Consider the following 11,305-nt stretch of genomic DNA (forward strand, 5'->3'; position numbering starts at 1 on the left):
TCATCACGTTCTTCCCGCCATTGGGGCATCACGTGACTAACGGCATGACGTCATCACGTTGAAACCGTGCTGTAAAGGTAACTAGGCATTGTACAGTCAAACAGTATAATTAAAGGTACAGGCACAGATAGTAACTACATTGCTGTTAAAGGAATTATGCACAACCACTCTGAGTCCTTTGGTGGCTCCGCCACATGCGCCCCCCCAGAATTGTCTTTAACAGAAAAGGTGAGGCGAGGAGGAGGCCTGATGAGCCTGTCTGATCGACTTCGATACCCTGGTAGAGGAAGTTGACGACCGGTGGTCGAGTTGGCAGTTGGTGGCGGCTGAGCAGGCGCGGCGAGCATGGTCGAGTTCTCAGGTGGCTTTGGTTGATCTGGTGCGGCGGCAACGGGCAGTCGGCCACGTTTGGGTGGTTGAGCGACTGCAACAGGGTGGTCCAGGTCCAGGTGAGCCGGCTTCAAGCGGTCCACCGAGATGTGATCTGGTTTCCCGCCGACGTCGACCAAAAAGGATTTGTCTCCTGGTTCGATGACGCGGAAAGGACCAGTGTAAGGGGGCTTGAGCGGATCCTGGTGAGCGTCGTGGCGGATGAAGACATACTCCACATTCTTCAGTCCCGGTGGCACATAGGAGGTCTGCAAACCGTGATTGGACGTAGGTATTGGAGCAAAGCATCTGGCCGCTTCTTGGTGGTGAACGAGTTGTCGGGAGGCAGACCATGGCTCTGTGGGAGAAGGGAGGAAATCTCCTGGTACACGGAGTGGCTGGCCATAGATGAGTTCAGCCGAAGACGATTGTAGATCATCTTTGGGCGCCATACGGAGACCCAACAGGACCCATGGGAGTCTGTCCACCCATCCTGCACCTTGAAGACTGGCCCGAAGAGAGGCTTTAAGCAACCTGTGGAATCGCTCGCAGAGGCCGTTTGCCTGTGGATGATAGGCGGTGGTGCGATGAAGTTTGGTACCAAGCCCCTGAGCCACAGCGTTCCAAAGATCCGAGGAAAATTGTGGCCAGCAGTCAGAGGAGATGTCCGCCGGTACCCCGAAACGGGCAACCCAACAGGAAATGAAAGCTCTAGCGACATCTGCCGACATGGTGGAAACCAAAGGAATTGCCTCTGGCCACCTAGTGGTGCGGTCCACAATGCTGAGGAGATGAGTATAACCCTGAGAAGGTGGAAGCGACCCCACAAGGTCCACATGCACGTGGTCGAAATTACGCTCTGGAACAGTGAACGCAGCCACTGGAGCCTTGACATGAAGCTGGACTTTGGCCTTCTGGCGTACGACGCAGGTATTAGCCCAGTCACGGACAACGATGTGCATACCTTTCCAGACGAACTTGGCTGACATAAGCCGTTGCGAAGCCTTCATCCCTGGGTGCGACAACCCGTGTATGGCATCAAAAACCCTCCGGCGCCATGCGACTGGCACGATGGGACGAGGAACTCCCATGGAAATGTCGCAAAGGAGCGTGGCACCTGCAGCCTGGAAAATGACGTCGGTCGCTTGGAAGCTAGAGGGAATGGTTCTATATGATTGGACCTCCGAATCCGAAACCTGATCTGCCGCCATGAGGGCGTAGTCGATTCCCAGGTGCACCGCATGGACCGTCGCACGGGAGAGGCAATCTGCCGCCAGGTTGTCCTTACCAGACACATGTTGAATGTCTGTGGTAAATTCTGAAATGAACGTCAAGTGACGTTGTTGACGAGCGGACCACGGTTCGGTGGTCTTGACCATGGCGAACGTAAGGGGTTTGTGGTCGACAAAAGCCATGAAGGGGCGCCCCTCCAATAAAAACCGGAAATGGCGAATAGCAAGGAAAAGGGCCAGTAGTTCCCCATCAAAGGTGCTGTACTTTTTTTCATTTTTTCACAATTGACGGCTGAAAAATGCCAGCGGTTGCCACGTGCGTTGACCCACTGTTCTTGCACTGCACTGACGGCGTAGTCTGACGCGTCGGTGGTAAGGGCGATAGTAGCACCTGGAAGTGGGTGCGCCAGCATGGTTGCGTTGGCCAAAGCATTCTTGGTGTCGCCGAAAGCCTGGATCATTTCAGCTGTTCAGCTGATTGGGTCTTTACCGGACTTGCCCTTGAGGGCCCCGAACAAGGGTTGCATGAGTTGAGCCACCTTGGGGACGAAACGGTGGTAGAAGTTGACCATCCCCAGGAACTCCTGCAAGGCCTTGACTGCCGACAGCCGTAGGAAAGAAGTAACTGTCTTGACCTTCGTCGCCAAAGGGACGGTGCCGTCCGATGTTATGCGATGTCCCAGGAAGTCAATTTGTTGCAGGTCGATCTGGCACTTGGCCGGGTTGATGATTAAACCGTGTTGGCTGAGGCGCGTAAAGAGGGAACGCAAATGGGAGATGTGCTCCTCCTTGCTGGCACTGGTGATGAGTATGTCGTCAAGGTAGACGAAAAGGAAATGCAGGTCTCAAAGAACGAAGTCCATTAAATGCTGGATTGCCTGTGCTGCATTCTTTAAGCCAAATGGCATCCGCAGGAACTCAAGGAGGCCAAAATGGGTGATGACTGCGGTTGTCGGGACATCTTGTGGGTGCACTGGCACCTGGTGATATCCACGGACGAGGCCGACTTTAGAGAAGATAGAATTTCCCGCCAAGTGGGCCGAGAAGTCCTGGATATGCGGGATCGGGTACCGATCCGGAGTGGTGGCGTCGTTTAGGCGTCGGTAGTCACCGCATGGCCGCCAGCCGCCGCCGGTTTCGGCACGATGTGGAGAGGTGAGGACCAGGGACTCTTCGATTGCCTAATGATCCCGAGCCGCTCCATTGTGGCAAACTCCGCCTTCGCAGCTGCAAGCTTGCCGGGTTCGAGCCTTCTAGCCCGCGCATAAACCGGGGAGCCAGTAGTGGTGATGTGATGTTCAACACCATGTTTCGTCGCTGAAGAGGAGAAGGTGGGCCTTGTCAGCTCCGGAAACTCCCCGAGGAGCCGTGTGAAATCATCAGGAGGAGGGAAAGCACAGGCAATGGAGCGCGCCACAGAGGTACCGTGGAAGCACGGAATCGAGTGGAAGGTGGCCGCGTTGATCAGCCAGCGGTGCCGGACATCGATTAATAGGCTGTTGGCACACAGAAAATCTGCCCCTATGATAGGCTGTGAGACTGTAGCCGTGACGAAATCCCAAAAGAAACGCTGACCGCCGAAACAGACTTCGACCCGCCGCTTTCGGAACGTTCGAATAGCTGCGCCATTAGCCGCTACGAGGGAAAAACCGAGGTTCCCAGTCTGCGTGTCGAGATTTGACGCAGGTAGAATGCTACACTGCGCCCCGGTGTCACAAAGGAAACGGCGGCCCGAGAGGGAATTGGTGATATAGAGGAGTTTCCCCGTAGAACCGATGGCCATCGCCACCGTGGAACGCCCGTTAGACTTGGTCATCCGTCGCCAGGGACGCTGCCTGCGCCTTCTTGTTTTTTGTTTGGGCGAAAAACTGCAGGGGGAACAGCAGCATCGTGCTTTCGTGCCAAAACGGGTGTGGTAGGGGCACCAGCCCGCTGTAGGAGAAGCCGGGACCGCGTCTGTGGGGGGTGGGCGCCTTGTGGCCGCGCAGCACTGCTGGGTAACCGTGAAAATCTTATCGGCTTCGGCCGCAAGCTTGGTGCAGTCAGCAATGTCAGAGCTGGCTAGGGCAGCCTGAACCTGGGCAGGCAGTTGATAGAGGAAAAGCTCCCGGAAGATGAAACATTCCGGTTCAGCACCCAAGAGCGTGAGTATTTGGCTCATTAGCTCGGACGGTTTGGAATCCCTGAGGCCGGGCAGCGTGATGAGCCGGCGAGCACGCTCCGACTTTGATGGCCTGAAAACCTGAAGCAACCGCGCCTTAATTGCATCATACTTGCTGTCAGTAGGAGGACTACCGATGAGGCTGATGATCCGTGATGCAGTTGCGCTGTCGAGGGCGGAGACCAGGTAATAATAATGGGTCTGATCCACGATGATGTTCCGAATGGCGAACTGGGCTTCAGCCTGGATGAACCAGGCGTCTGGTTGTTGCTCCCAGAACTGTGGCAGTTTCAGCGTGACGGCGTTCGTGTCCATGTCGAATCTTCCACGAAAATCGTTCGTAGAAGTCGGGGTCACCAATGTAGGAACGGAGGTTCCTATCAAAAAGACTGAGTTTGACTCAGGTAATTAAATTAATGAACTTTAATGAAACCAAACAAGTTTAAATTGGAAACTGCTAGAACACATCAATAACAGGTCTACTCTCCTTGAGGGCTCCACGAGGACTGATCCTCTGGTCAGAAGACTGATGTCATCACGTCATCATGTTCTTCCCGCCATTGGGGCATCATGTGACTAACGGCATGACGTCATCATGTTGAAACCGTGCTGTAAAGGTAACTAGGCATTGTACAGTCAAACAGTATAATTAAAGGTACAGGCACAGGCAGTAACAACATTGCTGTTAAAGGAATTATGTACAACCGCTCTGAGTACTTTGGTGGCTCCACCACAATATATACTATGGATGGATCCACATTGCTGCTTGTGTGTTCTTTTATTTTGTTGACCGTGTCTTTGTGTCATGTTGCCACAACCTGCCACCATGTGGTCAGTAGTTGTATTGCTAATATTATTGAGTAATCACGCAAAAACACGTGTGTGTCATTAGCATCTATTTCTGCCAATAGTTTTATTGTCAAAGTCGGCATGAATACTAAATAGGATTTCCTGTTATGTATTCATGTGGACTTTTCGGTTACATTTATCGACAGGAAGAGATTAGTCCCCAAAGTGCTTAACAAAACTGGGAATTGGGTGATTTGTGAAGTGGGTCTGCTCTCTTCTAACATAAACAGTAGATTAGGTTACTTCAGGGTTTTTTTTAAAACTGAGTTTCTTTGCGAGGTAACTTCAATTTTGAAGTTGTTCCCAGTGGCTTTTCACTGATTTTTACTGTAAAAGTGGTAGTCTTACAACCTTTTGAAATCTCATGATTTTGTTGAGTGTCCCAAAGTTCAATTCTCCACATTTGTTTCAGGTGCATGTGGAGTAGACAACTGGTGCAATCTGTAGTGTTTTCTTTAATTTCTTCAACAGTAAAGCATCAAAATGCAAAACAGACACATGATGATGGCAATCAAATGATTTAAAATCTTTTCATAGCAATATTTTTATGTTTCATAAAATAAAGATTAGAAGTAAATGTTTAAGGAAATCTATTTAACCAGTAAAAAAGGAGCAAGGAGGAGACTGCCTTTGTGCAAAAGAATCCATCAATCAGGAGGAAATAAACACCAAGGGCATCATACAGATCAGGAAAGGAAAGACACTAGAGCTTTTATTATATTCTTTTCTACTAAATAAAAATAAAATGAATAAAAAGCTACGAGGACAAAATGTGCTGCATGCTCAGTATGTGCAGTAAATAGGTATAGTTAAACACAAAGTGACTATGGATGGAAGCAACAGAAGGGGGTGCATGAACCGAGAGACCTGGGGGTGTATGTGCACAAATCATTGAAGGTGCCTCTATAATCTCATTTTGAGAGGCCTTTCTGATTTTAACACCGTCCTGCTCGTCTCCTCTGGAACACGCCAATTAATCGTGGCGGCCTCACAAGTGGATTGCTTACTAACAGCTGCAGCTCCACCATTAAAAAGGAGTTTTCACCAATGATCATTTGCAGGTGGCAGAAATTTGTTGTCTCAGGTCTGGGGGAACTTTTAGCAGGCCTACTCATTGTTGTGGAAGTTTGGAGCCTGACACCCATCTCTAGTGTTGTAACGTCTGTGTGTAATTGAGACACGGACTGCAGAAGTTGGTTATAACAGGTGTTTACTGAATGGAGACAAAACTGGAACTACTATACAAAGTTACTTCACAGGCTTATATACAGGGCTGGTCACTACTGGTACTGCAGTATACAGGGGCTGCAGAATATAGTTCCTTCTTCAAGGTACATACACTACAATTCCTCCCCTTTTAGCTAAACAGTACATAACATTCGATTAATAATTAAATAACATATTTACAATTACAGTTGCTATATACATTAGCTGAAGTTAATCAATTATAAATTCAGTCTTTGAGGAGGCTTCCTGATTCTGTCTGGATAACGCCTCTTTGGGGTATCAGGTTCTTCTGGCAAAGTTGATTCAGGATCAACGTCGTTGTTTGGTTCGTCTGCTTCCAATATCACCGATTCTGAGGTAGATGCAATTGGTACTTCGGTTTCATCACCAGGTGTATAGGATCGTGGTGTAGATTTGGCGTTTTCCAGTGACTCTAGAATCTGGTCAGCATGGCGTCTTACAATGCTCTCTCCAACGTCCACGGTATACATTAGCGGTCCTTGCTGTGTGCAGATCGTTCCTGGCTGCCATTTCTCTGTGCGGTAGTCCCGAGCCAAAACTGGTTGACCTATCTTGAAACTCCTGGTTGGCCTTTCATTCATATTCTGAAACTGCCTGTTCTCCACATCTCTTCTGATGTTTGGCTTAACCAAATCCAAGCGGCATCTTAGTCTTCGATTGAAGAACATCATGGCTGGAGTTTGGTTGGTAACCGCATGTGTCACATTCCGGTAGGCAAACAAGAAGTTATCCACCTTGTGTTGTAGGGGTATGTCTTCATTACACATTGCCTTGATAGCCTTCTTGAATGTTTGAACAAACCTCTCAGCCAATCCATTGGTGGCTGGATGATATGGGGCGGATGTGTAATGCTTAACACCATTGTTCTTTAAGAACCTCCGGAACTCTTCAGACACAAACTGTGGTCCATTGTCGGAGCAAATCTGTTTAGGCAGCCCATTTCTGGCGAATATGGTTCGTAAGACTGTGATAGTTTATTCTGTGGTGGTTGAGGACATTTTTATTACCTCTGGCCACTTTGAATGTGCATCCACCGCAATTAAAAACATCGAGTGCATAAATGGACCAGCAGAATCAATGTGTACCCTTTGCCACGGAGACGAGGGCCACTCCCATGGATGTAGAGGGGCTTGTGGTGGGGTGTTTTGGACCTTCTGGCATCCTGTACAGCTCTTGGTCATCTCTTCGATTTCTCTATCAATTCCCGGCCACCACACAAACGCTCTGGCTAAGTTCTTCATTTTTACCCCTCCCAGATGACCCTCATGAAGCTCATTGAGCACTCTATCCTTCAATTTGGGTGGAATTACTACTCTGGATCCGCACATCAAGGTTCCTCGGCACACTGACAGCTGTTCTCTTCTCGGCGAGAATGCTGGCAACAGTGGTTCGCCATGTGCTGGCCATCCCTTCACCGTTAAATCATAGACCCTGGAGAGTGTTGGGTCATTTCGTGTTTCCTTTTCTATGTTTGCATTCATCACAGGTAGACATTCGACTCTGGTCGAGTGGAATATCTCCACAGGATCCACTGCAGGTGCTTCTTCCACCATCGGCAACGGTAGGCGCGACAATCCATCAGCATTCCCATGCTGTTTAGTTCCTTTGTACTCGATGTCATATTGGTGTGCCCCTAGGAAAAGGGACCACCTCTGTGGCCATTGTGCTGTCATTATCGGGACGCCCTCCTTAGGGTTGAAAATGGAGACAAGAGGTTGATGATCAGTTAGTAGAGTAAATTTCTGTCCGTGCAGGTAGTGATTGAACTTCTTCACCCCCCACACCAGGCTGAGGGCCTCTCTGTCACTCTAGGCGTAGTTACGCTCGGCTGCAGTTAACGAGTGCGACGCAAAAGCTATCGGCCTCTCTGAACCATCAAGGGATTTATGTGACAGTACCGCTCCAACGCCATAGGGAGACGCATCACACGCCAGTCTTATCAGCAGTGATGGGTTGTAGTGAGCCAATACTTCTCTTGAAGTGATCAGGCCTTTACACTTCTGAAAGGCCCACTTACATTCATCGCTCCATTTCCATGCTACTCCAATTTGTAGCAGGGCATTCAGTGGGTGCAGAATTGTGGACAAATTCGGCAAAAACTTATGGTAGTAATTCACCAATCCGAGGAATGACCTCAGTTGCGACACATTTTCAGGCGCTGGAGCCTTAACTACCGCTTCAATTTTGTCAGGGGACTTATGTAACCCCTCTTCATCAATCACGTGGCCACAATACGATATTTGTTTCTTAAAAAACTCGCACTTGGGGCGATTGGCTCGTAGCCCATGTTCTCTTAGTCTAGTGAGCACCTGCTCTAGGTTGGCAAGGTGTTCACTGTCATTTTCACCTGTCACTAGGATGTCGTCCAAGTAACACTGAGTCCCCGGAATCCCTTGCAGGACTTGTTCCATCGCTCTTTGCCATATAGCCGGAGCTGATGCAACTCCGAATACCAGTCGATTATACTGGTAAAGACCTTTGTGAGTGTTTATCGTGAGATATTTCCGAGAGGATTCTTCAACCTCCATCTGCAAATATGCTTGCGCTAGGTCAATTTTTGTAAAACGTTTCCCTCCAGATAGTGAGGCGAAAATATCTTCTATCCTCGGAAGAGGATACTGTACTGTGTGAAGGACTGGGTTCACTGTCACCTTGAAGTCCCCACAGATGCGAACCTTCCTTGGCTCCTCAGACTTATTGTTTAACGTTTTCTTCATGACAGGAACGATGGGTGTCGCCCACTCGCTCCAGTCTACCTTCGTTAACATGCCTGCATTCTCCAGATTCTCCAGCTCTGCCTCGACGGCTCGGCGAATTGCATACGGTACCGGTCTTGCTTTGAAAAACTGGGGAATTGCATTCTCTTCTATTTTTATCGAGGCGGTTACGCCTTTAAGAGTTCCCAGTTCTTGTTGAAATACCTCTTTAGCGTTAGCCAAGATTTTTGACAATCGTCCAGGTGTGACGTCGTCATCCTTTTTACCAGCCACAGTCAGTGCCTGAATGGAGTGCCAGTCTAAACTCATCTTTCTGATCCATTCACATCCCAATAACGGTGGTCCACCATCTTGCAGTATGTACAGATACAATTTCTGTATTTCCTTGCTGTTGTATTCGACAGGCACCCTTATTTTCCCACTGGGGTATACTTTCTGCCCCGTATATGTCTTCAAGACAATGGATGTGTCTTTCAAGGGTATGTGTGAGAATAGCCGCTCGTAGTCTCGTCGATTCATGACGGTCAGAGCTGATCCTGTATCCAATTCCATTTTGACTTGGGACCCTGCTATCGTGAGGGTGACCCAAATGGTTCGGTGATCCTCTTTTGTGATTACGTTGTGTAGTTTGAGACAGCTTAGTCTCTTGTTCCCAGATTCACTATCGCTCTTCTGGTTTTCGGAACTACTGTCCGTCATCTTTTGTACTTTCCTGTACTTTTCCTTAGTAGTCTTTTTGTTGTCATTAGTCTTCTTCCCGGACCTGCAAACTTGTGCAATGTGTCCCATCTTTCCGCATTGCCTGCATGTTTTGTCCTTAGACCAGCAGTCCTTCTGGTCACGGGTTGTTCTGCCGCAGCTATAACATTTTTCAAATCCCCGTGTCATTTCATGGGTGCCGTATTCCTGTGGCTTTTGCTGTATTTCTGCAGCTCCCCTTGCTGCTGCTTCGTACGATACTGCCACGCTGAAAGTCTTATCTAGCGTCAGCTCTTTCTCTGAGAGTAACCTCTTCTGGGTTCCTTCACTCAGGAGTCCACAGACAAATTTGTCCCGTAGGGTATCTGCCAGTCCTGCTCTGAACTGGCAGTGCTTTGATAGCTTGCGTAGTTCCGTAAGGTAATCAGCATTGCTCTCATCTTTATGCTGATTTCTCTTGTGGAATTTAAATCTTTCTGCTATCAGCAGCGGTGTAGGATTTAGGTGTTCCTGTAGGATATGAACAATTTCGTTAAAACTCTTCTCCATCGGTTTGACTGGCGTGATCAGGTTCCGCAATAGGCCGTACGTTCTTGCGCCCATTAAGTTTAGTAGTACCGATGCCTTTTTCTCATCAGCTACTTCATTTGCCTTGCAATATACTTCGACTCTTTCCACATACGTGGTCCAGTCTTCTATTGCATTATCGAAGGCAGTGATATTGCCAGTCTTCGGCATCTTGGAGATCTAAGATGGCGCCTCCCGCGCTTTGCCTTCTTCCCCGATTGAACAAAATGGCGCCTCCCGCGCTTTGCCTTCTTCCCCGTTGGATTAAGATGGCGCCTCCTGCCCTTTCTGTCTTTTCCGCTGCTGCCAGCGCTGTTGCTGGCGTTTTTATGCCTTGATGGCGACACCCTATGGTCTTCGCGCACTTCCCCCCGCGCTGCTGCCAACGCCGCTCTCCGCGGTCCCCGTGGCAAACTGCAGCTCCTCGCGGCTTTCTGCGCTTCTAATTTCTTTTATTTTAATTACTGTTCCTGTCGTCAGAACAGACCCAATGGGACACTTCCCTCCCTCTTCTCGGGTCTGTACGCTGCCCGGCTTCATAGCACCAGCCGCGCCCTGTATGCTCCACCCTCTCTCTCTCTCTCTCTCCTTTTCCCGACAACGCTGCTCGGCCCCATTGAAAAGCCACCCGATCGAGCTCTAGCCTGCCGCAGCCCAGGAAGGATCAGTGTACTACCTGCCACCAGCCCGATTAGCTGGAACACCATAGACTGGATAACCAAGCCCAGCTCTCGACAGCCTCTCCTGCAAATCTTCGAATTCGATGAATCAGAGGGCGGTTGCCCACGGTCGACACCCGTTTCTTCTGTTTGTTTTTTTTTCTTTTTGGATTTCTTCCTTCTGGCTTCGACCTCTAATAAATTCGCTTCAGGGATGGATCCCCGTGAGGTGGTGCAGAACTGTAGGTAAGTTCGGATCTGTTCGTCGCCAATGTAACGTCCGTGTGTAATTGAGACACGGACTGCAGAAGTTGGTTATAACAGGTTTTTACTGAATGGAGACAAAACTGGAACTACTATACAAAGTTACTTCACAGGCTTATATACAGGGGTGGTCACTACTGGTACTGCAGTATACAGGTGCTGCAGAATATAGTTCCTTCTTCAAGGTACATACACTACAAGTGTGACCTCCTGGGAAACCCCTCTCCCCACTTTGACTGAGCGCTTCCTCAACTGAGTTATATACCAGAAGCATGGGAACCATTTATTTCCTTTCCTCCTGGACATCAGATTCGGACAAAAGACAGCCGCAGCAGCAGCAGAACCCTGAACAACAGCACCACCAACAGCAGGAGCAACAACAGGAGCGCCAAGCTGCTGCTCACCCACCTGAAGCTGCACAAGCCAGAAGGCGTCAGCGCGCGACCACATTGCTGCCCGGGATGAAAGGGACGCAGTCATGTTGGCCAGATTTGCTTAGCCTGCACATTCAAATACTTTTGCCTTGCACCTTCTTATCAG

This window comes from Somniosus microcephalus, chromosome 6, assembly GCF_052327205.1.
Source record: "Somniosus microcephalus isolate GS21.2 chromosome 6, FLI_Smic_1.0, whole genome shotgun sequence".
Lineage (NCBI taxonomy): Eukaryota > Metazoa > Chordata > Chondrichthyes > Squaliformes > Somniosidae > Somniosus > Somniosus microcephalus.